This window comes from Eptatretus burgeri, chromosome 5, assembly GCF_056783735.1.
Source record: "Eptatretus burgeri isolate ZD-2024b chromosome 5, Ebu_testis_v1, whole genome shotgun sequence".
Taxonomy (NCBI): Eukaryota; Metazoa; Chordata; class Myxini; order Myxiniformes; family Myxinidae; genus Eptatretus; species Eptatretus burgeri.
This window is the reverse complement of record NC_140965.1, coordinates 45706874-45734708: the sequence shown is the minus strand read 5'-3', so window position 1 is coordinate 45734708 and position 27835 is coordinate 45706874. Positions and strand designations below refer to the sequence as shown.

General features: G+C 46.3%; 1 long non-coding RNA gene across 5 annotated transcripts in view; it reads right to left on the bottom strand.

Moving 5' to 3' along the window:
• Nucleotides 1-30: 30 nt before the first annotated feature.
• Nucleotides 31-27835, bottom strand: part of LOC147026354 (uncharacterized) — a 41676-nt gene continuing 13871 nt past the window's right edge. For 2 of the 5 annotated variants that reach the window (XR_015058301.1, XR_015058302.1), the window contains exons 2-4: nt 17290-17343; nt 5362-5424; nt 31-1217 (exon numbers count right to left, since the gene is read on the bottom strand). This is a non-coding gene — a long non-coding RNA (uncharacterized LOC147026354). Of the gene's footprint in view, nt 1218-5361; nt 5425-7427; nt 7563-11868; nt 11927-17289; nt 17344-27835 lie in introns of those variants that run through there. The other 3 variants (XR_015058304.1, XR_015058305.1, XR_015058303.1) reach the window with 3 other exon arrangements.

Here is a 27835-nt window from a genome sequence, read left to right as displayed (position 1 = left end):
CTTAATACTTGACATAGCACATGTAAGATGTTCATTTATTTCCCTTGTAAAACAGGATGTTCAAGTAACAACATTCCATGGTGGAAGATACAAGGGTGAAGGAGGGTGTTGTGAAATTAACCAAGTGCATAATTTTGTTCCATGATCTGAAACCTTGTCAGACCTGAGACACAATTATGAATGCCACATATTGAATTTTTTGTTTTTATTAGGGAGGAGCAGGAACCAGTCATCTCCAGACAGTATTGTCAAGGGATCACCAGAAGATAATATTTGCATAATATGAGGGTCATCCCAAAAAGTTTGTCACCTGTTAGTAGATTTTAAAAATAAACAGTCAAACGTATTGCAAACTTGCACATAGACCGTCTCGTAATTTACTAGTTCTTCTGGTAAATATCGTACCAATTATCTCACACTTTGATCTACATGAAGAATTAAAATAATGGCATCTAGTTTTAAGGATGTGGACATGGCATAAAACTTTAGTCAAGAGGACATCTGAACTCGTATTGCATAATGCTCGAGAAAATGCACACAAAATCCACCAAAATGTTCAAGAAATAAATAAAAAGAATTCCAAAGCTTAGGGGAACATTTGCAAGTTGACATCTGAAATCGTGTTGCATAATGCTAGAGAAAATGCACACAAAATCCACCTAAATGTTCAAGAAATAAATAAAAAAATTTCCAAAGCTTCGGGGAACATTTGCAAGTTGATTGATTGCTGGATGAAGTGCATTGAAAAGGTTAGAGATTGTAGAATAATAGCACTACATATGTTATGTAGGTAGGGTGACAACATTTGGAATGACCCTCACCGACCATTGTAAATCCAGTAGGACGCATGAAAACCAAATGGTTGAACCTGCCTTTCACTGATATATTTCTTTGTAAGCGATTTCAAAAAAACATTTGACGATATGGTTTTTTTAAGCTTAACACTAGCTGAAATAAGTGACATTGCATGCAAATTCAAACTCTGATGAATCCTTAAATTTTAGGATTTGTAACTTCTATTTTTAAGTCAAATCATTATATGTCACTTGTATGATTTGCTCTTAAATTTGAACAAATCACAATTAATCATAACCACAGAACCAAATGCAAACAATATTATCTCCCAAAGTTGTTGCTGATGCCACACACGGCTTCTGTGGTTGCTTCACCAGCTTTCTCTGCAGCCGACTGCACTTGCTTGCTGGCTTGCTGCACCGCTAGGGTGGGTGGGCATCAGTGATATAAAAATATCCAGTCATTAATGAGTGCATACCGGTACGGAGATTAATAAGAAATCGTTAACAGGCTACAACGGAGATTAATTAATACCTGACCTGATGTTGGCTCTTCCTATCATTGTGAAGCAGAATTCACCAAGCGTTGGATTGTTCACCCACTAACGGGGAACGTGAGTAGGGATTAGACCTTTGTGAGACAGGTTAGTTTTACCCGACTGATGCTTTTGTCACCAGGACAGCACCCCTGCTCAGTATGAGAGGAATTGCTGGTTCAGACACTTGGCGCATGCATCAGGCTGAGCAGCCAGTGGCACAAAGCGACCCTCTGAGGAATTATGACTGAATGCCTCCAAGTCAAAATCCTTCCTTGGGCACGGTGATACCGTAGCATGAGGGACTTCGGTCAGGACAGCGTATAAAAATTCTTTTTGAGCTGGTAGTGCCCTCTGGCACGTTCATCTGTATGGCATTGGTTTTGAGGGTTGCCCGCCGAATCTTGCAGCGCAAACCTCTCTGAGCGCCGCTTGCACAGCACGATGATGGGGTGCTATGCGCCGAAAGACTGGTAAGACTAGGACCAAAAAAAAAAACTTCCTGAAATTACAATTTTCACGTTGAAGTGTATTGATAGTGTGCACAAAACCTTATGACTTTCTGTATAATATGAACTAAAGGGTATCATTGCATCATTTGTGGTACTAAATATATTCATAACCAAAGTTGTCCAAGTTTTTTTGGAAGTGTGTGTGTGTGTGTGTGTGTTTTTTTCTGTGAATATTTGCTGAATTGATGATTTACATGACATGTTCAAATTAAGTATTGTCATGGAGCTGGCAGTTCAGGTTAATCCCCCCCCCAACCCAATTTTTGGTGACGAGTGGTCAACACTGCCAGCCCGGATAGCCAAGTGGTTTTCCTTATTAGGAGGCGGACACGTTGATCCTTGGAGATTATAACGCACGCGGGAGGGGCCCTGACGGAGCGACGGCGGCATAGATGGATGCACAACACGGGGGGGGGGGGGTCCTCGAACCACATGACAAATCAGAATATAATAATATGTGAGGTAAATTAATCCTAAAGTCTAAATTGAGGCGCTTCTACACACAGAATTAAATACAGACAAGGGGAGACAAAATAAAAGCAAATCCTTCCTTTATTCTGGCACTTAGCTTGGTCCAGAGATGGTCTTTGTGGAACATGGAATCGAGGCGCTTCTATTTGCACGTGTAGATGAGTGCAAAAATGGCGCCAAACCACTCTCTCGCAGCAGGAACGTTCGTCAGTCAATTTGTTAGCGGTATTCAACACCAAGGCTCACCGACCCTGTGCAGCTTACAATAGCACCGACCCCTTCAGTGACATACACGAGACTTCAAGGCCCGTCTCATACGACCAGCCAAGAATCGATGGCCAGCGTCTCGCTTCTCCATGTGAGTCAAATCGCTTCAGCACGAACACAAGAATCATGCCATCTTCACCTTGTGTCGAAGGAAAGCCAGCCATGAAGCCCTGTTCCTACAGGCCACCTCCGAGCTACGTTCTCTCTCCACCACATGCTTCTCACTCCGCACTCGTGCTTTCCTCCTTACTACAAGCTGATTCCCCATCTTTTTTGATAACCTGCCTCCTACGCCCTCCTCTTCTTACTACCACTCACGTCACGCCCATCAATCATCAGCCTCGGGGGCGTGTCTTCACCTGCCATCACCCTTGGAGGTGTGGCTTCTTGCCTACTTGGTCATGTTATAAAAACGCAATTCTTCCATGGTTTATAATACAAAAACAGAGGGAAAAGGCACAGCGGGGGGATGGGGAGGGGAATTACATATTGGGGGAACTTATCCTTAATCCCTATCCAATTGACACAGCACCACCCCCATGTGATGACAAATAACACTTAAGCTCACAGTCTCCCGACTTAATTACATTGAGATGTCTCCTACACATCCACAGACCAAACAACTCCATTCAATCCTAACTTTCCTATTAAATTCCTCCATCTACCCCCACAACTGTAACAATATGTCCATAAATATTTGTAACAAAAAATATAACGTAAATATAATGTATCAAAAAAAATGAGATCCTTACCTGAGATGATAGTGTCATGGAATGCTCATAGCTGAAAACCAAAATACTATTTCCTTCTTTATTCTGGTTTTTGTACTGCTTTTTGTTTGCAAAGGGAAATACAGATATGCTGGTTCTAATGCAGAAGCTTTGCAAATTGTAACGTCATTCCTCAAGGCTCGTAGAACAAAAAATGTTCACGTGTCAGGATATCTCAGCGCTAGCTTGCATGCTTTTCTTTGATACGTCTGCTCCTGTGTTAGGTTTTTGGCAAAATCTGATGTGATGAAAATTCTACAGTGCCGCAAGCAGCATTCAATTATGGAGCATGCCTATGATCTCGTTAGCTGTTCAAAATTCTCTCCGGTATTGAGAGTAGGGTTGACCACTTCCTCACATTAGTAGCCTTCCGAGTCTGTCAATTCCAGAGCAGTCCCATTAGACTTTCTGAAATGTGATCATTCAATAACAGTTGAGACCAAACCTCTCACAAATTTTTGATTCATAATTTTCATAACATGACAATATCTTTAGATGGCAAAATTAATCAGAATTTTATTTAATTGTACTTTGGAATTAAAATGTTGATATTTACCAACAATGTGATCCTGGAGCCGTTGGAATTGACTCCGGTGGATTTTTTTTTGTATACTGAAATATAGGCTCGTGGATGAGCTAACCAGAGGGAATCTGGTTGCCAATCTAACAGATCAAAGGGGATAAGAAGATAAATACCACATTCGAGTGAATGAGTGGCAGAAAAGGAGGAGGTGGGGCAAGGAGGTCAGCATGAGCAGAAGAGAACAGGGTGGATAAAACAAAACAGCATGAGGTGGCGATGAGCAGCACTTTTGAATGACTGGAGGGAGGGCCATGAGACAACCGGGAGTCGTTTCCACAAACAAGATGATGGAACTAGGTGATCATTCAGGTAAGAATTAGAGTGTAACCAGGTGTGGGGGTTTTGGAAGAACATGTGTGACCTGTCCAGGATACGGAGGAAAGAGGGCCAAGAGCTGGAGGAACAAGGCCAGAAATGAGGCATTAGAAAGTTGAAAGTCCACCAACCTGCCTGCCGTAGGTGAGAAGCAGACCTTTGGTCTCAGCCTTCTGCTGAGATATACCAATAACATGGAAAGAGGTTACTGAGGGAGAAGGAGTGTGGAGGTTAAAAAAAAGTATCGCAGAAGGTTGAACAAGAGAAATAATGACCCCACGTACATGAGTCAGGAATCAGTGGGTTTTTAAAACATGATAATAACTTTCATGATTAAAACAAATTTTCCATTTACATTAAAGTGCAGTGTTAAAGTTACAGGATCATAAAACTGCTACTTGGCAGACAAAATATATTCCAATTCTCATTTTGATATTCCAAGGAGTTTAGTGAGATAAAAGAGTTTCATGATTCACTCATACACATTTGGCTTGAAGCTATTCTGTAGATTATTGCAGAGTTTCAGCACAAAGTATATATTTAGTGATTGTTTTCTCACTTGTACTTTGGTTGTTCACTAACCATGAAGACTGTGAAAAAAAAGTTGGATTAAAAAAAACAAAACAACTATCGTGCCTAAGCCTTTGTAGCTATGTAAAAGGTAACATTAAATGAGCTGATGATGCCTTCGTGGGTATAGGGAGATGTTTTAGGTCCTCACAAAAAAAGGGACAAAAAATGTTTGATTTCACAGCTATTTGGTTGTGGTCCACACAAGCAGATCTGGAGAACGATTCCAAGGCAAAGGCAAAGCTATTCTGGCTTTGTACAGGCTGGCAAAGAAAAATACATGAAAGATCGATATATTCAGAGAAAATGTGAGCCATCAGATGATAATTTTATCTCGTCATGCTAGCATCACTCCGGGAGTCGTGGGGCAGGTGTCTTCAGGTACCAACTTTCATGTAGAGCACTCGCCGAGTGGCTTAAACACTCAAGGAAGCACTTTAAAATCATTTATATGGAACAGCTGCCTTGGCAAGCGCTAGCTAACTGCTTGGTAACTCAGCACACCACTGATATTTTTACTGGCTTCCAACAATCCATTCTTACCCATGTTGAGCACGTCTTTCACCTTGTCCGCACTTTGTTGCAGCGCATCCCTCGCTGTGTGAGCTGCGCAAGACGAACAAGACAAGCGAATTGGCAATAAACAGGTACAAACGTAATCTCAAACTCTTGTTCATGGTTGCTAATATTTTACCATAAACTCATATGCTTTCAACAGAATCATAAGTGAGTGACAATAAATTTAGTATAGAAGAAAAGACATCCGAGACGTTCAGACTCCGAGTCAATTCTTTATTAAACCGCAATGGTAAAAACACTGAAAACCCATTTTTAGCAGCGTCTCGCGTAGCGAACGCTGCTCTTTGAACGCTCTGCGTTGTTGTTCTGCTTCTTCTTCTGAAGACAAAACTTTTATATTCGGACTCGGCTCTTTTATATACACGATCCTGATATCCTTAAATACTACTTATCCTTAAATCCTTAAATACTAAATAATCCTTAATCCTTAAATACTAAATACTACTTAAACACTTGTACACATCCTTGCATTGAGGGTGCCTTTTGAGAGCGTCTATCATGAACTTTTAAATATATTCGGACATTTGCTTTAAAGTTTAGAAAAGTTCACGTTACTATTTAAAGATTATTCCATTTAATGTATTGTAAATTCGTAAATACATTATTTATTTCGTAAATACACTATATTTCGTAAATACGTAAATACACTATGACGGGTCTCGCTATTGGCTTAATCAAGGCACGTGACGAAACATCGGAAGTTGTTGTTTTTTGGGTTTTTTTTAGCCGACAAAACCTTTAGGACTCTGCTCTTGGACACATTTGTCCTTGTTATTTATTCGTATGCAGCCTATGACTGCAGGTCTGCATCATTTTCTGGGGGCATGGCTGTGCCGCTGATGCAGTGCCCTGTCACCAACAAGCTCGTACTCATTTTGCCAACCTTAGAAGAATGACCAGCTGAGTCAACCCACCTGGTGTTAATTCAACAGCACAATAGGACTTTAACTCTAGATCCTAAGATCTTAAGCAAGCCACCCTAACCATTAAGACAACAAAAGGCGATGTTAAACCAAAGCTACAGCATCGTCACATATTAAAAACCAAAGGCAAAATGATACCGCTACAGGACTGCCCCTTCCCTCCGAAGTGCAATCATCGAACGGAAGGTATAAACAAAATACAATGTGGTGTCGGAGAAGAGATGCAGACCGTCCATGTAAAAAAAGAAAAAAAAATTACACAAAATAGAAATGATCAACAAGTAAAATGAAATGGACTCATAAACATATTGTTATGGAAATGGCCCTTATTGGACTACTAAATATAGGATTAGCACAGATCCCCCATTAAATGCATGTATAGCTAGGTCGTTTGGTAAAGTAGACGTTATATGTGTGTCGGGAGGTGTAAGAGGCTGTTTTATGTTCGTACAGTGGTGGTGTGCCAAGAGCTCCCTCTTCTTCCTCTCCTCGACGGACGATAAGCCCTGCCCAGTCGGCTGAGGGGGTGTGGCCTGAAGAGAGGGTGTGGCTAATGGGAGGAAGTGACGCGAAGGGGCGGAGCTTCTGGTCGGCTTAGCCGAGAGAGGCGGGCTCGTGTGTCGAAGGAAGCGAGAGAGAGAGAGAGAGAGAGAGAGAGAGAGAGAGAGAGAGAGAGAGAGAGAGAGAGAGAGAGAGAGAGAGAGAGAGAGAGAGGAAAAAAGTGTTGAAGACTGTACAACAGAGTGCGCAGGAATGAAAGTGCGTGACTGGCCTGTCGATGTATCACACACAAAGGTAGTAGTTATCCCTTGGAGCAGAACTGAACGCAATATAAACAGACTGCAGACAATGGAGCTCTGTCTCCTCCATTGTGCTGCTGCAAGTGCATTCAAATTGATAGTCAGTGTGTTGGTGGAAGACAACGCCAATACCTCTATGGATGAGAGCATCAGCCGCTGAGTTCGCGATTCATTTGATGTGCTGGATGTCGGTGAATTGTGAGATATAACTGAGTTGGTGAAGTGTGAGAGGAGAGTGAAAATCTGAATGGGTGGATGGAGCGAAAGTTAAAGGTTTGTCATCAGTCAGGACAGAGAATTAGCTGACCTCTAAGAAGTCGTGGAAATGCTTGATAGCGAGGTATACAGCGAGTAGTTCACAATCGAAGGTGCTGGACTTGCGCTCTGTTGGCTTCAGCATTTTAGAGAAGAAGGTCAGTGGATGCAAATCAGCTTCAATGAACTGGTGAAGGGTGACACCGACTGCGACCTCAGAGGTGTCGTAATCTGGTCAATCCACTGTCAATTGCCTTATGCCGCCATCAAAATGGATAGGATAAGTCAGGACACAAATTCTTACAAAACAAAAACAAGAGCAATCGGAGATTGCAGACCCTCACTAGAACTTCTTTTGAATGGTGAATTTTTATGGGTTTTAGGGTAAATCCAATATGGCTACCAAACCATGTGACTTGTCATATGCGATGTCATATGCGTGACCTTTTTGTTCTTCATGGATAGGCGGTCATATGTGTAGAGTTTCGCCTCGATCTGTTCGGCCATTTCAGAGAAGATTTTTGAAGGTTAAAAAAACAAAAAACAATGGCGGCCAAATCACATGACCGATGATGTCATCAAAAAATTTGGTGGACCATTTTATCCCGACATGACCTGCTCCTAACAATGGATGGAGATCCTCAATTCCAGATATGAAAACAGAGCCATCTCCCAAGACGTATCGCGTGCTTTCGATACGGTCTGGCATCCTGCTCTCCACTCTCGAAAAAAGAAATGGAACACAGCTGACACTGCATGTGAAAAGGCTGAATGCCGAAACTCCATGTTTGCTTATAAATCTTGTCCCAACCCCATCGCTTTCTGTACCCACCTGACCCAGTCACACCCAGCTGTTCCTGGACTCTGTGTCCTTTTCTCCTGACAAGGTGGAGAGCTTGCTGTCAAAGCTCAACACAGATTCTGCAACTATTCCAGACAGCATCAACCCACGTGTCTGAAAAACCTGCTCTGCTGCTCTTGCTCACCCTATCTATGTTCTATTCATCCTCTTATTTGTTCAAGGTCATCTGCAATCTGCTTGGAAATCAGCAAACATTACCTCTTTGCATAAAAATAGATCCCTGCAACTACAGAGCAATCAGCCTTCTCCAAATCATCAGCAAGATTATGGAATCCATCATTGCTTCAGACATTAAATCCTTCCTCTTTCCCAATGGCTTGATTTCTGATCATCAATTTTGATTCAGACCAGGTCACTCTACCCTGGACATGCTGCTTCTGCTCTCCCAACAATGGATGGAGGTCCTCAATGCCAGACAGGAAATCGGAACCATCTCCCTCGACATATCACATGCTTTCAATAGGGTCTGGCAACCTGCCCTGCTCACGAAACTCTCTTGCTATGGTATCTAAGGACATCTCCACTCATGGCTCACAGACTTCCTCTCTTGTCGCAGCCAATGTGTGGCCCTTAATGGATTTCTCTCATCCCTTATTCCTATCCATGCTTGTGTTCCTCAAGGCAGTGTTCTGGGCCCTGTTCTTTTTCTGGTTTTCATCAATGATCTCTCTGACTTTGGAAAATCCTCTTTATCTCTTTGCTGATGAATCCACCCTCTGCTGTACCATCTGTCATCCCCAGACCGGCAAGCAGCAGCTTCTTCACTCTCTGCAGATCTGGATAAAATCATAAGCTGGGCCAACACGTCGAACATGTCTTTCAACCCTGACAAATCTCACACTCTCACTATGTCTTTCCGAAAGGACAGTCTGGAACCCCCCCCCCCATCTACTTTCTCAACAATCCTCTTGAAGAAATCCTTTCATTCTGGCTTCTGGGTCTCATTATCTGCCATGATTTTTCCTGGGAAAGTCACATTTACAAGCTAGCCTACAAAACCAGCCGCCGACTGGGCATCCTCCGTCATGCAAAGTCCTTCCTTGGCACACCTGAGCTCCTGACCACATACAAAGCTTTGGTCTGCAGCCTGATGCAGTACTGCTCTCCTCTCTGGGCTGGCACGCTCGCCTCTCACCTTCCTCGGCTTCACACTGTGGAAACCAAGGCATTTAGGATCATTGGTATCTCCCACGATGAGGCTGAGTCTTTGGGCCTCTCACTCTCAACGCAGGCAGGTGGGTCGGTGGTCATGTTGCCTTCCTCCCCTCCCCTCACGCTGATTTACCTCCTCCTCACGCTGCTTTACCTCCCCCTCATGCTGATTTTACCTCCCCCTCACACTGATTTACCTCCTCCTCACACTGATCTACCTCCTCACACTGATTTACCTCCCCTCATGCTGATTTACCTCCCCTCATGCTGCTTTACCTCCCCTCACGCTGCTTTACCTGGTGTTAGCTTTGCAGTTAGGGTAGTGGCTTGGGATCCCAGTCTCCTGAGTTCAAGCCCCATTGGCTGCTTAATTAACACCAGGAGGTTGTCACAGCCTGTGATCTTTACGAAGTCGGCAAAATGAGTACCAGTGTAGCAGCCAAAAGGCTGCACACAAGGGAAAGGTATTGTTACGGTTGTGGAAATTCGCAAACCACCATTCAGGTCCCATAGGTGAGTTATCTCTGTAAGTACATGTGTAGTTAGCCCAAACCCGTTGTATAGAGGGAATTTATGTGATCCATCCGGGCTGTGACGCTTTGAGTTAGTCATTTTTACTGTTCGATCTTTTATTTCAAACAAACAGCATCTCAACAACCACGCCAACCCCACCACAGCGCCAACCACACTACAACCATGCCACCTCCACCATCAACGCTACCACATCTTTGCCACTCGCCATTCAGTAGGCCCTGTGCGGTTACGATCTCTGGGAACAAACAAAAACCAACGGCTATGCTCGGGGGTTTTCCCGCCTGTTTTTTCCCGTCGAGGTTCTCTGCGCTCGGTGTGGAGGAGGGGCGATGCAGGGGTCAAAGGTGAGAAAGGGTGGGGGCCTCTTTTTGGGGGGGAATAATTCCTTGGCTCTGAGCCAAGACTGGCGCCCCCGCACGGCGCGGGGTGGAGGGAAAACGAGAGGTCACGCCCCCCTTCGAGAGGCTTCTCCAAGAAGCTCGAAGGGAGGCGGGGTCGAAAACGGGGCGGAGCGAAGGGCGAAGCCCCGCGCTACAAAAGGCGAACAGGACGGACCTTGAGGGTGGTTGGGTTGGTTGGTCGAGGGTTGGTCTTCATGGTCATCTTCTGGCTCGAGTCGCGAGCTTTGTGGTTCCTGCCTTGCTTCTTTGACCCATGCGCGAGCGCGGAAAACAGCACCGAACAAACCCCGTCCGGTTCCCCGAAACCCCGTCCGTACAGTCGAGCGGACCACACGAGCGACACGCGGCACGAGCTCGCGGAGCACGCCGGAGGGGCTCGGAGTTGCGGTCACCGAAGGAGGACTTGACGCGATCAGGGAAGTCGCACTTCCATTTTCTTTTGGGGTTTGGTGTAAACGTGTGTGTGTGTTGGCGCCGGTCTGGTGAAGTAAAACTGTTAAGTGTTGCCGTGTGCTCGCGTAGTCGGTCGTAGCTCTGCGTTGTTGTTGTTGTTTTAAATTGATATATGTGCATTCTGTTTGGCTGTATATGTGTGCTCTCCGTGTGCCGCGGAATAAATGTGCATTATGTTGAACTGTTTTCCCGTTTCGCTTCGTGTTTTCTTTAATTGAATCTCCATCTTGCTTCACGTAACGGGTTCGTCGTGGGCTTAATACGCCCGATAATTAATCGGAACCGTCGAGGCCGACGATAACACCGCTCGGTTATCCCGATAGCACGGAACGGATCGCTTAAGCGGCCCGTGTCCGGAGTCGACCTGCGGCGAGGTGCGATCGCCCGGTCTACCATCCACGTGGGTACTTAGGTAGGTCGAGTTTGGTGAACAACCCTATCCCACGTGGGTGGCCGATTGGCACGATCGTGGTGAGGCCGAAAGGCCCACCCGTGACTTGCTCCCGGCGTTAGTCCGAGAGGGTCACGACAGAATTGTCCGTCCGGTGGGCGACCTGCCGCGATTCGAGTCACGTGGCCGTTCACACGCCGACGGGCGCGAATTCGCAACAGTATCGACGGATTGATTAAATCTGGTATTGGTGTGCTACAGGCATGATGGGCCGAATGGCCTCCTCCTGCACATAATTTCCTTGTAACCGTAAGGGCAATGGAAGGAAGCATGAGGGGAGGTAAATCAGCGTGAGGGGGCGGGATCGTCAGCGTACCGGGGCGATAAAATGTGCCCAAACAGTGACCTTTTATTTTTAACCGTCGTGTTCTCTGTAAGACCTTGCGGGAGCATTTAAAAATTAAAACCCATGCTATCTACCTATCTGCCTGCATCCCTACATGCCTGCCTACATGCTTACATGCCTACATGCTTACATGCCTACATGCTTGCATGCCTGCATGCCTTGGTATGGGCCTGCTTACATGCCTGCCTACATGCCTACATGCCTGCATGCCTACATGCCTGCATGCCTGCCTACATGTCCAAACCTATATGCTTTCCTCCAACCTGCTTGCATGAAGACACGCACAAACCCCACCTTGTCTGATGTTCGTGTGTGCAGTCTGCGTACCTCTTGGTTTTCAGCCAATGCCGACTATTAATACATTGTTGAAACTATTCGTGCATTCGTATAAATATTTTGTCATGAAAGCAAATCATACAAAATGGGAAAAAGAAAACTGCGGGTGTAATTTCTGAATAAAAAGGACTCCTGTCGACTCTGTTGTCATGGATTACAAAAGCAGGTGAGAGAGCACGGCGTTGTGTCAAATGAAGTTTCACTTTTTGCACATTTCTTCATCTTTTCTTCACTGCATATAATAGTCCTAACAGTAGAAAAAGTTGAGCCTTATGCTTTTGATTTAATAAATACATTTAGTTGTGAAAAACAAGCTCAAATGAGCTAAGATCCTCGTCCTCTTCATGATGACGTCATAAAAATTGATATGACGTCATAGTGATGTATCATATGTGCGGTAGTTCATCTCTACTAATGCCCTGTTCGATTCCCACAAACAGAATTCAAAAAGCTTGCCTAGTTTCCGAGATAATTTTTTAGGCGATTTCCATTAGCGGAGATATTTTGACGTCATAACTTTTTTTCTAGGACGAATTTTCAAAATCGGAGATGGTTACTGTCTGCGTAGGGTATTTTTACATATATATGCCAAGTTTCAGGAAGTTTCGATGAAAACTGTAGGCTGTGAAACAAAAAGGTCCACAAGAAGAAGATGAAGAACAACAATGTGAGTTAGACTTGGAGATCCTCCACGAAGATATAAAAATCAATAATCTGTTAAAATTTTGAGATTTTGACAATTATTTCATCTATCAGATATAGTATTTCGATTATATACTTTCATTAACCTGTGAAAGTAGATCGTGTTTTGAACTCGCCAAGCATGTTTGATGAGGATAGACTGAACAAAATAGCAATTTAAGATCCCAGCAGCTTGCTGACAGAGGGCTGACCAAGGACAATGCCTTGATGAAGGATATAATTAAATAAGGCTGTTAATTATCTTCAAAAGGAGTGTTTTAATTAACCCAAACACCCAATTTTCACTCTTGCACTCCCTTTGGAGAGTAGGAGGAGATTGGGACCATAATCTGTGCAGAGCGTTGGTGCTGCCGAAGCAGTCTCCTTTGCTATTGGGCACAATCCTGGACAGGTTGCCACTCCGACACAGGATACCAGGAAGCTGGCACTCATTTTGTGAACATCGAAAGGATGACAGGCGGAGTTAACCCCACCAGGTATTAATTCAACAGCTGAGCGGGATTTGAACTCAGGACCCTTGGATTCAAGGCCTGCCATTAAGCCAATACCAAGCACTCCCTTAGAGTTCCCTTAATATGCATACAAGGTTTCAGGCTGCTTGGTTTTATTGTTTTGGAGTTGTGGAGGGGACATACACACATTGACATTTACTCGTATAGATTTGTTTAGAACTATGGATTGTATTTTTAATAGGCCGATAATGCGTGTGTCGGTGACGTGTCAGGTAAATGAACCACATCATATTTGTTTGGGCGTAGAAATCTGACATGTCTGGAACATGATTCTTGTTGTACACCGCTCCTTCCAAATTCCCTATCCAGGCAATGCATGACACCATCGCCAGGCGCCCAAGGAAGGGAGTACAGTCCTCAATTTTTACTCCGTTTGTTCGTTCGGATTTCAGCAATTATGTTGGTCGGTTGTGTGTGTGTCATTCTGTGTCTGTCTGTCTGTCTGTTTGTGTGTTTGTTTACCCTGTAGCAGCCACACCGTTTCAGCGATCATGACCAAACTGGGTACGGACGTCAGGCATGGTCCAACTTAGACACTTGTCGTTTTTGGTGAATGTAGGTCAAAGGTCAAGGTCACCGAAAAACCGAAGTTCTTATTTTCGCAATAACGTCTGCTAAAATGGTCGTAGCGACTTCAAACCAAATCCAAAAAGTGCATCATCCAATTCTGCATCCAACCATATGTCTCATTGGGGTGTCACACCAACACCCTTCTTTGCAGTCGGGGGTCGAATGATAGGGGGATCGGGTCAAAAATTTCAAATTGCAATTAAAAACGTCATTTCGATCCCGATTGACTTCCAATTTGGGATGTGGTATCTTGGTATGAGTGTCCTATTATATGCCAAAAATGATGAAATTTGGTTCAGCCTTGAATAAGTTTGTTCAACACAAATTTGAGAATCGCACCATCAACGAAGTCAACAGCAAACCGAGTAGTTCGTTCGAGCCGCTTTAGTTAGACGAATACTAAAAGTCGGTCTTGGTCTGAATTATTTTCAAATATTTCTTTCTTCCTAGAGTTCCTGCTGTATTTGATCTATTTATTCTTTTTCTCAAATATAATGTGATTTTTTTTTTGAAGTAATAATAAAATTATTAGATCTAATAGGATTTATGAATAAAATCTGTATTTTCAGAATACAGTAGACTATAAGATTCACGAAAACTTGCACTAAATAGATCTACTCTATATGTTCATTTTTGTGATCAATAATAATACTTATTTATAAATAAATAAATATTATTTTTGATCATTTCTCAATTGATTGATGTAACAAGCTAAATATTTATGATTTTTAGATTACTTTTAGCAAATTGTTCAATCACCTCAGAAACCGTCAGCCAGAATGACTTCATAATTGGTATGGACCCTCTTTAGGCAAGGCCCATCAAGATTGTTCAAAGTTTAGAAAAAAATTGGATATAAAAAAACATGCCTTATGTTCATAATGGGGAAATATTGAAAGTGTTGTAAATTCGTTGTTGTTGGTTTCATTCCAGGGAGGTTTGATCTCACGCATGCATAGGTTGTCACTATTTGACGTCACAAGGTCAAGTCAAATCTGGTGACCTTGAAATATCAAACTCCAGGTTTTTGTTTTTTCAGAGATCATGGAAATATGACAAAGTTATTCCAGCAATTCCTTGCTCAACGAGCAATTTCATTTGTTTGTTTTTCTTGTTTGTTTGCTTGTCTGTGTGATATCTCAGCCATCCTTTGAGTGAGGAAGCTGAAATTTGGGGACAAAAGTGAAGATGTATTTTGGCAAAAAAAATTTTTGTTTTTTGATTAATCAATTAATTTATTAATTACTTAATTATTATCGATTTATTAATTCTTTATTTTCTTTCTCATCTGAGAAATGTCTCAGGCACTTTTTGAGCTTGGAAACTGATTTTTGGACACGACAGTGAACAAGTAATTTGGCTATAAATGGTATTTTGATTTATTGATTAATCAATTAATAGATTACTGATTCATTTTTGGATGAATTACTTAATTTTGAAAGAGTAACAGATTCGGATGAAACAGTGGTGGTTTGGGTATGCTATTAGGCAAATGATTGAGAAATCAATTCTTTAACGACTATTATTTATATTTTAAATACGCCATTAATTACTGAATCAAGCAATTATTACACACCATTCACTCCAAATCCGTCTCCATATGCTGCTTGGCGAGTATAATTTGTACACATTTAGCTCAGAAGTACATTTGTATACAGAAACTAAGTATCATTTGTACACATTCACCTCAGAAGTACACCGCTCCCTCCCAATTCCTTCTCCACGTGCTGCACGGTGGCATTGCCGGGGCACCGAAGGCCCCCGGCAATGTCGCATGCTGGAGGATTTATTAATTGCCGGAATCCTTCGGATTTCAGCAATTATGTTGGTCGGTTGTGTGTGTCATTCTGTGTCTGTCTGTCTGTTTCTTTGTGTGTTTGTTTACCCTCTCGCAGCCACACCGTTTCAGCGATCATGACCAAACTGGATACAGACGTCGGCCATGGTCCAACTTAGACACTTGTCGTTTTTGGTGAATCTAGGTCAAAGGTCAAGGTGAAGGTCACCAAAAAGCCGAAATTCTTATTTTCGCAATAACGTTCACTAAAATGGTCCTATCGACTTCAAACCAAATCCAAAATGTGCATCTTCCAATACTGCATCCAACCATATGTCTCATTGGGGTGTCACATCAACACCCTTCTTCGCGGTCGGGAGTCGAATGTCAGGGGGGGTCGGGTCAAAACTTTCAAATTGCGATAAAAACTCCATTTCAAGTCCGATTGAGTTCCAAGTTATGATCATGACCAAACTAAGTGTTATAACTCATTAAACAGCAGCACTATTGACTTGTAAGAACCAAATTGATTTCCAGGTTTTTGTTTTTTCAGATATCACGGAGATATGACAGTTATTCCGGCAATTCCTTGCTCAACAAGCAATTTCATTTTCTTGTTTATTTGTTTGGCACGGGGATTGTGTACTTTGAATGTACCGCTACTTGTCTGTGATATTTTCTTGGTTTTACATTATATTTTATCCCATTTATCCAGTGTTTAATGCAGTGTTTCTCAACCGGGGTTCCCTGGAACCCTAGGGTTCCGCAAGAGGTCGCTAGGGGTTCCGCGAGAAACTAATCAATACACTAATGTATTTTTGAGTAGTTTTTGTTGGATTTAATATTCGTAATTTTACTATACACGTATGGCATATTGTTGGAAACTCCTTGGTTATTATAATAGAGGCTTCAACCTCTTATATTATTCACAATTATAACAACCATAGGGAATGTATTTAACGATGTCTCTATGGCGCCAGTGTGAAACCGCCCTCACTGGTTAGTGGACGTCCTGTACGCGGCGGATTCGTGTATCATTGAGTGACTGACTCAAGTACGGGACGCATGCACGGTGTCCATCTATCTTCTCTGTGCTTCCTAGCGCGAAGTCTCTCTCTCTCTCAAGGTTAGTTCTTCTGTTTACCTTTATTGCTTCAGCTTTATTTGTTTAAGTTTTGTTTATCAAGTTACATGAGGTGTGTTTTTTTATTGATTTAAAAAGAATTTTTTTTATTGAATTAAAACCTCGGTGTGAGGTCTCATGAATGAGCAGTATATATTTTTTTTCATTGCCAATTAATTTGACAAAAAGGGGGTCATTTTTTCCTTAAACAAGGTTTCCGAAAAAAAAAAAATATTATATTTACCACGTGATCTACGATAAAAATATAAAAGAGCTTGATATTAATAATGGTATATAATAATTTTTATGCAGGGGTTCCCTGAGACATGAAAACTATTTCAAGGGTTCCACAAGGGTAAAAAGGTTCAAAAACGCGAGTTTAATGTGTGAGGTGTTTTTAATTTTTTTTGTTGTTTTACTCTTGCACTACTTGTAAATTGACTGTAAAGTCTTTTTGAAATAAACTGATATATATATATATATATATATATATATATATATATATATATATATATATATATATATATATATATATATTCTATACATATATAGTGCTATATATCAAGCTGGAAAGTCTTGGACTATTCCATAAACTTTGTGAACGGAACATGTATAATTCAAAGATGATTTTGCATGGCCTTCATCATATTACTTGTGCTCGCATGCACAAACAGTTTGTAATATAAAGCACTTACCGAGGCCGTCTCCTGCAGACTTCACAGCTCCTTCGAGCAGATGTTTTCCAATGTCTGCCATAACACCGGGGAAGGCTCATCAAATGGTTGTTTATAACGCAAACGCCAAGCCATTTAGCATCATATTGAGGTCAAAGAAAATTATGCCTCTGCACGTTGTTTGCTCCACCTAACAAGCAAAATACAAATGAGGTTTTTAATTACAATCATTTTCGTATTGACTGCCAGTTTTGATGCAGAACGTTTTCTTTGGAAAAACTACATTCGTCGTTTTGTGCGCATTTTCTTTTATACGGAATCGAGGGTTGTGGTGCTGCTGGAACACAGAACCAATCAGCATGCAACATAACAGAAGATTGTGAAACACACAACAGCAGGGTGAAATGACAAAATAGAGAGACTTTTAAGATAATTAAGGGATATATGGTAGAATGAGGACTAGAGGAGGACACAAGCGTGTAATGTACTCAATAGACAGGGACGAAGGCTCTCAAGTGGGAATAATAGGTTTAATTCGGACACGGGCACAACACAGCACAGCATCAGAACATGTGCGGGTCACATGACTCTGCTTCACCACGCTCTGGTGCACCCATGTATGCATGCATTATCATAAACTACTGATACATCTCATCTCTCCCTCCTCCCCTTTTTTTAATTTTTATTTTTATAAATCAAGATGCTCAGGAGGCTTACAGACACGAGCTGATCTTCTAAGGGCTCATGGAGGGCTGCCCTTGCTTGCAACTGCTCTGGGCTTCTCAATACAATGTGGTGTACAAGGTGGGGAAGGAGTTCAGGTACATTGATGGGTGAAAAGCTTTCATGAGGAAACGCCTCAGGTTCAAACGTGGGTGGTGTTAATACAGGAGTGGGTGACAAAGGCACTTGAGCCGGTTCAATGTTTGGCTGAGTTGGTGACATAACCGCATGACATAACCTGAGTTGGTCAACATGTTTACATATGCATCTACCATCTCACAACTTCACAAGAAACATCATTTCACCAATGTTGTCGATAATGATGCCAGATAACCACTTGGTTCGACATCCGGAGTTCAACACTTATACAGGATCATTGATCTGGAAGTTGCAGTATGCAGACGTTTGGTCGTGATTACGTTTCTGTTGATGCTTGTTATTCTCGACCTCGACCGTTATGTCCGGGTGCACGAATGATAACCGTGTTGTTAATTCACGACCCATCGGAAGCTTGGCAGGAGAGCGACTGGTGATTTGATGTGGTCTGGTGCGGTAGTTGAGCAACAAACGAGCTAGACGAGATTGAATGGAGCCTTCCTTGACACGGCTTGTACCATTCTTGATGATTTTTAACAGCACGTTGAGCTTGACCATTACTGGCAGGTTTGTAGGGGGCAGATGTGTAGTGCTTAATGCCATTCATTTTACAAAAATTCTGAAACTCTGAACTCATAAATGACGATACATTATCTTATGCGATGGAGTTTGGAATACCATGTTTTATGAACATGGTACGCAGAGCTTCAATTGTTAAAGCAGAGGATGAGGATTGCACCACAAGAGCTTCAATCCATTTGAGTGTGCATCAACTACAACAAGGAAAAGCTTCCCTTGAAATGGATCAGCATGGTCGATGTGTAGTCTGGACCATGGTTTTGATGGCCATGATCACATGGCCAATGGAGACTGTGGCAGTGTCTTGGTATGGGCTTGACTAGTGTAACAATGGTGTGCACTGGACTCGATGTCACTGTCAAAACCAGGCCACCAAACATGTGCTCGGGAAATAGCCTTCATGATGACGATGCCTGGATGAGCATTGTGGAGTTCACTGATAATTTTCTTGAAGAGTTTAGGTGGAATTATCAATCTGCTAACCCAAAGCAGGCAGTCTGCATCAAGAGAGAGCCCATCCTTCCGAATGAGGTACAGTTTTACCCCTTCCGGTAGTGATGCCCAATTACCCGACATAACACAGCGTTTAATTTGTGACAAATCTGGATTGTCAGTGGTAGCACAAGCAATCTGCTTCGCGGTTACGGGTACCTCATTGTGTATGACGTTAGCCATGAGATGAATGATATCGCCAGATTGTGGATGTTCTCTAGGGTGGTTATGGGAAGCGGCGAGCAACTGAGCATGTCAGCACAGTACATTTCCTTGCCCAATTGATGGTAAACCAATGAATAGTCATAGCAGGCAAGGGTCAACATACCCAGGAATGCAAGAAGTTCTGAAATGTTTTGTGGCATTGGTGCATGCGCAATTGCTTCAACTTTGTTCGGAGAGGGCAAAATGCCTTGACAGGAGATTTGATGACTGAGGTATTCAACTTCACGTGCCATAAAGGTACACTTCTCGTGCCTTAGGCATAACCCAGCTTGTGACAGCCGATTGAGGACTTTGTTTAGATTCTCGAGGTGTTCATGTTGTCAGTTACCAGTCACTAGTATGTCTTCCTGGAATACCACTGTCTTTGGTACAGTTTTCAATCATGTTTCCATCTTGCATTGGAAGATTGGTGCAACAGAGCGCATGCCAAATGGGCATCTGTTGTACAAGTAGAGTCCTCGGTGAGTGTTGATGCATGTATAGGGCCTGGAATCATCATCCAGTTCCATTCGAGCATAGGCATTGGTCAATTCAAGCTTAGTGAATGTCTGGCCACCTATGAGAGTGGTTAACAGGTCATCTGCTTTGGGTAAAGGGTAGCCATCCAGCTTTGAATAGCAGTTGATTGTCGTTTTGTAGTCTCCACAAATGTGCACTGTTCCATCTGCTTTGAGTATTGGAACGATAGGTGCTGCCCAGTCGGAGTACTCAACAGGTGAGATGATGCCCTCACTCTGCAGGCAGTCAAGCTCACATTTGATCATCGATCTCATCAGGTGGGGCACAGGTCTAGCCTTATGGAACAATGGCTGACCATCTGCAGAAACATGAATTCTCACTTTGGGCCCTGCAAAGGTGCAAACACCATTGCTGAACAGGTTAGGGTACTTGTTGAGCAAGGTATCATATCCAGCATCAGAGTTGGAGACTGTTTACGTCACTCCAATTAATTCGTAACCAATCTCGACCGAAGAGAGTTCGTCCTTCTCCATGCACTATCAGTCATGGCAGGACATGAGTGCTGTTTCGAGACACGGGCCACTTTAAGCGACCCGTTCCGTACTATCGGGATAACCGAGCGGTGTTATCGTCGGCCTCGACGGTTCGATTAATTATCGGGTGTATTCAGCCCACTACCAACCCTTTACGTGAAGTAAGATGGAGATTCAATAAAGGAAAAGACGAAGCGAAACGGGAAAACAGTTCAACATAATTCACATTTATTTCGCGATGGCACACGGATAGCACACATATACAATCACACCAAAAGCAAATGTAAAAGAAGAAACACAATATTACACAAAAAGCAAATATAAAAGAGAAGCACAATGCAGAGCTATCCGACTACCGAGCACACGGCAACACTTATACAGTTTTACTTCACAGACGGCGCTGACAACACATATACCCAAAGCAAAAGAAAAGGACCACCCTCAAGGATGAGGCGGGCCTGGGGCCGAGACCGCGTCGGGCCTACCCGTCTGATGATGAGACGCAAAGTGGCGGTGGCGCCCCAACTCCGCGGGCCTCGCGGACAGTGTCTGGTAGGGGGTGGGAAAGGGGCCCCCTTGTCGCACTATCTCAGCGCGGGGGGAAACAGGAGGGGGTTGTTGATGCTCGGGGGAAGGAGGATATCACCCTGTCTCGGGTCCCGCGACGAGCGTCTCCACCACGACCTCGGTCGCGCCGCCGGCCTCTCCCTCCGCAGCTCCCCGAATCCGACGCGAGCACCCCCTCGACCGCCTTCGCCGCCGCCACCTCTCCACAGCTCCGTCCAATCGCCCTCTCCGTCTCCTCTCTTGACTCGTCCCAACTCTTCACTGGCTCCGCGAACTCCCAACTCTTGAACTCTTCACTCTCAACTCACAACTCACAACTTACCACTTCTTCCCAGCTCCACCGACAACTCTTCTCTTGACTGACGAACGCGGTCGTTTATATCCCCCGTGGCCTCGCTCCTTCACCTTTGACCCTTTACCTCCGACCCTTCACCTCTAACTGGCTCCCCATTGGACCGAGGAAAAGTGGGCGTGAATGCTTTTTGATCCATGAATTTGCATATAGCGACCACACTCCAACGTACCTGGAGGCGGGGCCAAATCGCCCCACGCTCACCGATAGGACGGAACAGAAGTGGGCGTGAGTCGTTTTTGATCCGTTTTCTTCGGAAAGTCTGTGATGTTTCTGAACACGCTGCTCGGTGCGCGCCCTGCACGAGTCCAGTATCGGTGCCCACAAGTGGCGCAAGAATGGTGGTGATGCGATGGTGGCGAGTTGTGATGGTAAAGGTCGTGGCTGTTGTTGTGAAGCGGCGTTGTGGTTGGTGGTGGTAGTAATGGCGGCTGGTCCAAAATAAAGATAGTAAAAGAAAAACGGCTATCCTGAAGGGTCGCAGCCCGAGTGAATGACATTTATTCCCTCTAAACAACGGGTTTGGGCCTAACTACACATATACTTACAGAGATATCTCACTTAAGGGACCTGAATGGTGGTTTGCGAATTCCGTCAACCACAACACTACCCCCTCCCCTTTTTACAGACTCGTCCCGAGTCGTCAAATTCTCGTGTGCCATCATGTGTAGTTTTCCCCTAGTACATTTTACCTATGGATCCCTGAGTGCGACATTCATGGTATTCGTGTCCCCAAAATAAATAACCTGAGGGCTGAGTAACTACCTAAACAAACCCACTCACACGGACGACTTAAATAAAATTGCCGGCGCTAGGACAGACATGCCGGGGGCGCACTCATATGTACAGTACATCTTAACCTTAACTTACAAATTTTACACTAAACCATGGCCCAGGATCAATGAACTCTGCAAAAAGAAAGCAGTTAGCAGGGAGCCAGGCTGCTCGCATGCAGTCTCTGGCTCAAACAATGCAGGTGACAGGGAACGTGGCCGGCTGCTCACACGCAGTCCAAGGCCTTCCCTTTTGAACTGAACGCAGTGAACCACAACGGTGCATGGGCTGCACAAACGCAGTCTCCGTGCCAGCTCAAGTGGCACACGCAATGAACACAATGAATGGATGCACGCAAACACGGTGCACGGGCCGCCACTGCAGGCCCGTGTTGTAGCTGCCAACAGGGCAGTTCTCGCAGCTTGCAAACTGTTGCCTTGATCCTGGCGCGCATGGAAATGAACAGGGGGGGGGGGGCAAAGCAAAATTGAACGGGGCTGGTGAACGTGGGCAGTGGGCATGGCATGGCAAAGGCAGCAGGCAAACACAGCCCGCAGAAGAAGGCCGCTGCAGGCAAACACAGCCGGCAGACGAACTGGCCGGCACAGGCCTTGCAGAAACAGCTGCAGACGATCCGGCCGGCGCAGGCCTTGCAGCACAGCAGCTGCAGACGATCTAGCCGGCACAGGCCTTGCAGCAAAACAACAGCTGCCGATGAAGTGGGCCGGCCTTTGCCTTGCAGCAACGCAGCCAGCAGATGAAGCTGGCCAGCCTTTGCCGTTCAGTGGAGGTTGGTGGAGGGAGTGCGGTGGTGCTGGCCACTCGGAAGGCGGGCTCGGACCTACCCTACGGTCTCCCTCCCAACCTATCGCCTTTGCCTGTCACTGTCCATACCCACTCCCTTAATTTGTCCAAACCCCAATTTAGGCCCAACTTATTTTTTTATTTTTACTTCCCCACTATAAATCGTCCCCTAACCCCCTGTACTGTCCTTGTTCGGCTAACCTATCCTGTCACCTAGCCTACTCCCAACCCCTACGTTCCCTTCCCGGAGGGGAGTAAGGGAGAGCTAACGTCCTGTGTCGAGGCCCAACTCAAGCCTCAGAATGGCCTCCCCAGAGTTCGGCGATCTATAACCAAAGTGGGTCCAGCGGCCCACAACGAGAGCGAGGGGATGGATGGTGCGGAGGGGTACATCTCCTAATCTACCCTAACCATTTAACTGTTAAACTACCCCGGGGCTTCAACAAGCGCCTCTCGCTTAAACTATTGGTTCTAACAACCCAGATTCCCGTCGCCTGTGTTGGTGTCCTCACAATTTCGGGCCTCTACCCCCAATTTTCTCTCCGTGCCCTCACACGGTCTCATGGCTGGGACACGTGGCCCCCTTTGGCAGGCACGACCCTCTGCCGAATCCCCAGCTATGGCACCCCCGGGCACTACACTGCCTCCGAGCCTACCAGCTCCCTAAAGACCGGGGAATGCCCCCCATGGCACCTCCCCTGAAACGCACACGTGGCAGGCTGGCTTCCCAGGCCCCTTTCCGAGGGTCACCCGTGCCCACAACACTGCCCACGCGGCTAATGGCGCCCCGGGCCCCCGCACCAAGCAGGCGCACCCGTGCCCACTACGCTATCCCGGCCCCCCATGGGCCCTTGGCCTACCACGGCCGACTAGCCTGGTGCCCGGGGTACCCACTCAGCGATACTCACCTTTCGCAGCCACGCTCCCAGCCCGTCAACAGGGCTCCTGCACCCCTCCAAATGGGTTTCGAGCCTACACTCCCACCAACAACAAAACGACTTCCATATTTGTTAATTTGACTAACCCCCTAACTCACTCTACACTGACCCCGGGGGTCCCTTGGGCGGGAGTCACTCCTCCCCCCAATCACTCATCGCACCTTGCATTCCCCATTCGCTCCACTCACACAGACCCGCTGGCCTCACTCACTCACCAAGCACATGCTTCCACTTCACTCACCAACTCTTCAACACACTCACGCTGAACTCTGCCATCCTTCTAACTACCTCCCCTGCCTAACTCGTGCTCCCACGTCGTCCCTTAAACTAGTAGCACGTTCCATTTAACACTACGTCGCTAAACTACGTCCCCTCTACACATCCAAAGTCTGTCACTGTCCTCAAAATCAAAAAAAATAACTTTCCCAACTTAAATCTCGCAACAATCCCTCTAACTAATCCATTCCACGGACTCCATGAGGACTTACCCCTGCCCCATGAAGTCGGTCTCACTAAGCTAACCCTTCCCCCTAACTAGTTTCCATCCTGTGCCCTGGCCAAGGGGGTCTTCCACCCCTTGCCCAGGAATCCCGTGCACCCGAAAGCGAGGCTTGCTGTTTCTTTTTTTTTTTTTTTCTAATTGCGCAGCACCAGCGCGGTAACTCACAGCTCGTGCACTTTGCACCTGCCCGTGACGTCATGCAGCTGCACGTGTTCCTCGTCCCTCCTTGGACGGTACCATCCGGCAGGGATACCCCTCCTGCCGGATTCCAACCCCACGTGCAGCCATGACGTCACCGTGCGCATAAAAAAACACAAGCCCCACGTCTCGAGGGGTTCCCCACGCGAACACATGTGCTTTGCCCGTTGGAGCTTAACACACACGATCGCGTGGAGAACCCGTCCGGTCCAAATCCATAATCCTGCCTAAACTTTGTCCGTCCGCGGGATCGGCAAATCCACCGCGTGCGTTTCCGGACCGGGACTTCACTCTCGCAAGCGAGCACGTGGGGGCCTCGTGCGTTGCACAGCACGGACCTCGTGCTCGCGGCTGGGCGAACCCGGCACGGTCCCCGAAACAACTACAGCCGCTACTCGGCTTTCTTTCCTCACATGTCGCCGTCGTCGCCATTCGACACACGCACTCCCGCGTGTTACGACGCTAACACACCTCACCATTAAACTCACACCGGGAGACGCGGCTGCATGTTCACACATGCCCACCGACATCTCCCTTACATACCGCTCTCTCACACACACGGTCTCCCTTGCACTCGGCCGTTCACTCACGCATGCCATCTCCCTCGCACACGTGGCTCCCCTCACTCGCGGCCTTCCACTCACTCGTGCCATACTCATACACCGTGCCTCACTCACACACGTGGGGGCACTCAACCGCGGTGTTTCATCCATACTGGCCGTTTCATCCACACACACGGCCTCTTCCACTTGCGGTGCCCCTTTTACACACGGCGTGCTGGGAAGCACGTACTCCGGCACAATCGCCACCACACCACTCACACACGGGGTCGCTTCCACACACGGGGACGCACTCACACCTTGCACCACACACACAGGGACAACCACACTGGGGATTCGTGTCCCCACAAGGGTCTCCGGGGCCTCTATACCCCCCAAGCTCTCCGTGCACCCGTCCACAGCACCCGTCCCCTCAACCTCGCAAAGCACGACCGAACCCACCTGGTCGTGACTCGCCTCAAGGGGGCATACTCCCTCCCCTCGTTCCTGGAGGAGGCTATCCCGCTGCTCGCACTGGGTCCCTACACGCTCCGCGAGCTCACCCTCATCGTCCTCCACTACCTCCGTGTGTGTGTGTGTGTGTGCGTCTCTAAACCCGTCATTATCATGCAGTCTTTCCTCTATCGTTCCCATCTCCCGTGTCTCTGCCAACTCAGTCACCTCTTCACCCTTTACCTCCCGTGTCTCTATACATTTTATTCTTTCTGTCGTCTCCTCGTGTCTCGTCTCACACGTTTTGGTCTCCCCATTTAATTTCTCCCTTTCGGTCACCGTCACGACCCTCGCCCAACACGTCCCCCGAATTATTTTTTCACCCGCCTCCACCGCGGGCCTGTCAGCCGTTGCACCCCCTCCCAGCTCGTTCGCCCCCACACGTGGAGTCGCCATTTTAAGCTCCCTGGTCACTGCCTTCATGCCCGCCTGCAGGCTTCGGCCCATGTTCTGCGTCTCACCCCGCAGCTTTTTAGTTTCTTCCTTCATGTTTGTTTCCATTCCGTTCATTTGCTGTGTATTCGCATCCATCTTTTCGTTCATTTGTTGTGTATTCGCATCCATTTTTTCGTTCATTCTTTTTATTTCATCCATCTTTTGTGTATTCGCATCCATCTTTTGTGTATTCGCATCCATCTTTTCGATCATTGCCGCCAGCATGGCGCATAGCTGGGCTATGTCGGATGCACTCAGCTGAGCCGTTTCGGCAAGGATCGGGGGGTTTTGGTGGAGAGGGGGAGGGGAGGTGTCATACACCGCGGCCGCCGCCGCACCTATTTCGGGCTCTGGGTTCAGTTGGGCGAGTCCGTGTTCCTGCACAACCAACATTTCCTGCACGGGGATTTCATCCTGGACCATGGATTCTACACATTCTACATCCATTTCTAATACCCCCGGCTCCCACTCGCCTTGAGACACCATCTTATTTCTCGTAAAGGGTTAATTTGAATCTCTCGTAATTTGGAGGGAATCGGGGGTCGCTTCTCTCACCCCTGGACCGATTCCCGTGAATTTAGCTGGAGACAGGAGAGCCCGTTTTCCCGTTCTCCGATACCAGTGCCGCGAGGAGGGCGATGAGTTTATATCCCACTCCTGACACCAGTGTTGCGGATTCGCGCCCGCCGGCGTGCGAACGGCCACGTAACTCGAATCGCGGCACGTCGCCCACCGGACGGACAATCCAGTTGTGACCCTCTCGGACTAACGCCGGGAACCAGTCACGGGTGGACCTTTCGGCCTCACCACGATCGTGCCAATCGGCCCCCCGCGTGGGATAGGGTTGCTCGCCAAATTCGACCTACCTAAGTACCCACACGGAGGGTAGACCGGGCGATCGCACCTCGCCGCAGGTCGACTTCGGACACGGGCCACTTTAAGCGACCCGTTCCGTACTATCGGGATAACCGAGCGGTGTTATCGTCGGCCTCGACGGTTCGATTAATTATCGGGCGTATTCAGCCCACTACCAACCCTTTACGTGAAGTAAGATGGAGATTCAATAAAGGAAAAGACGAAGCGAAACGGGAAAACAGTTCAACATAATTCACATTTATTTCGCGATGGCACACGGATAGCACACATATACAATCACACCAAAAGCAAATGTAAAAGAAGAAGAAACACAATATGACACAAAAAGCAAATATAAAAGAGAAACACAATGCAGAGCTATCCGACTACCGAGCACACGGCAACACTTATACAGTTTTACTTCACAGACGGCGCCGACAACACATATACCCAAAGCAAAAGAAAAGGACCACCCTCAAGGATGAGGCGGGCCTGGGGCCGAGACCGCGTCGGGCCTACCCGTCTGATGATGAGACGCAAAGTGGCGGTGGCGCCCCAACTCCGCGGGCCTCGCGGACAGTGTCTGGTAGGGGGTGGGAAAGGGGCCCCCTTGTCGCACTATCTCAGCGCGGGGGGAAACAGGAGGGGGTTGTTGATGCTCGGGGGAAGGAGGATATCACCCTGTCTCGGGTCCCGCGACGAGCGTCTCCACCACAACCTCGGTCGCGCCGCCGGCCTCTCCCTCCGCAGCTCCCCGAATCCGACGCGAGCACCCCCTCGACCGCCTTCGCCGCCGCCACCTCTCCACAGCTCCGTCCAATCGCCCTCTCCGTCTCCTCTCTTGACTCGTCCCAACTCTTCACTGGCTCCGCGAACTCCCAACTCTTGAACTCTTCACTCTCAACTCACAACTCACAACTTACCACTTCTTCCCAGCTCCACCGACAACTCTTCTCTTGACTGACGAACGCGGTCATTTATAT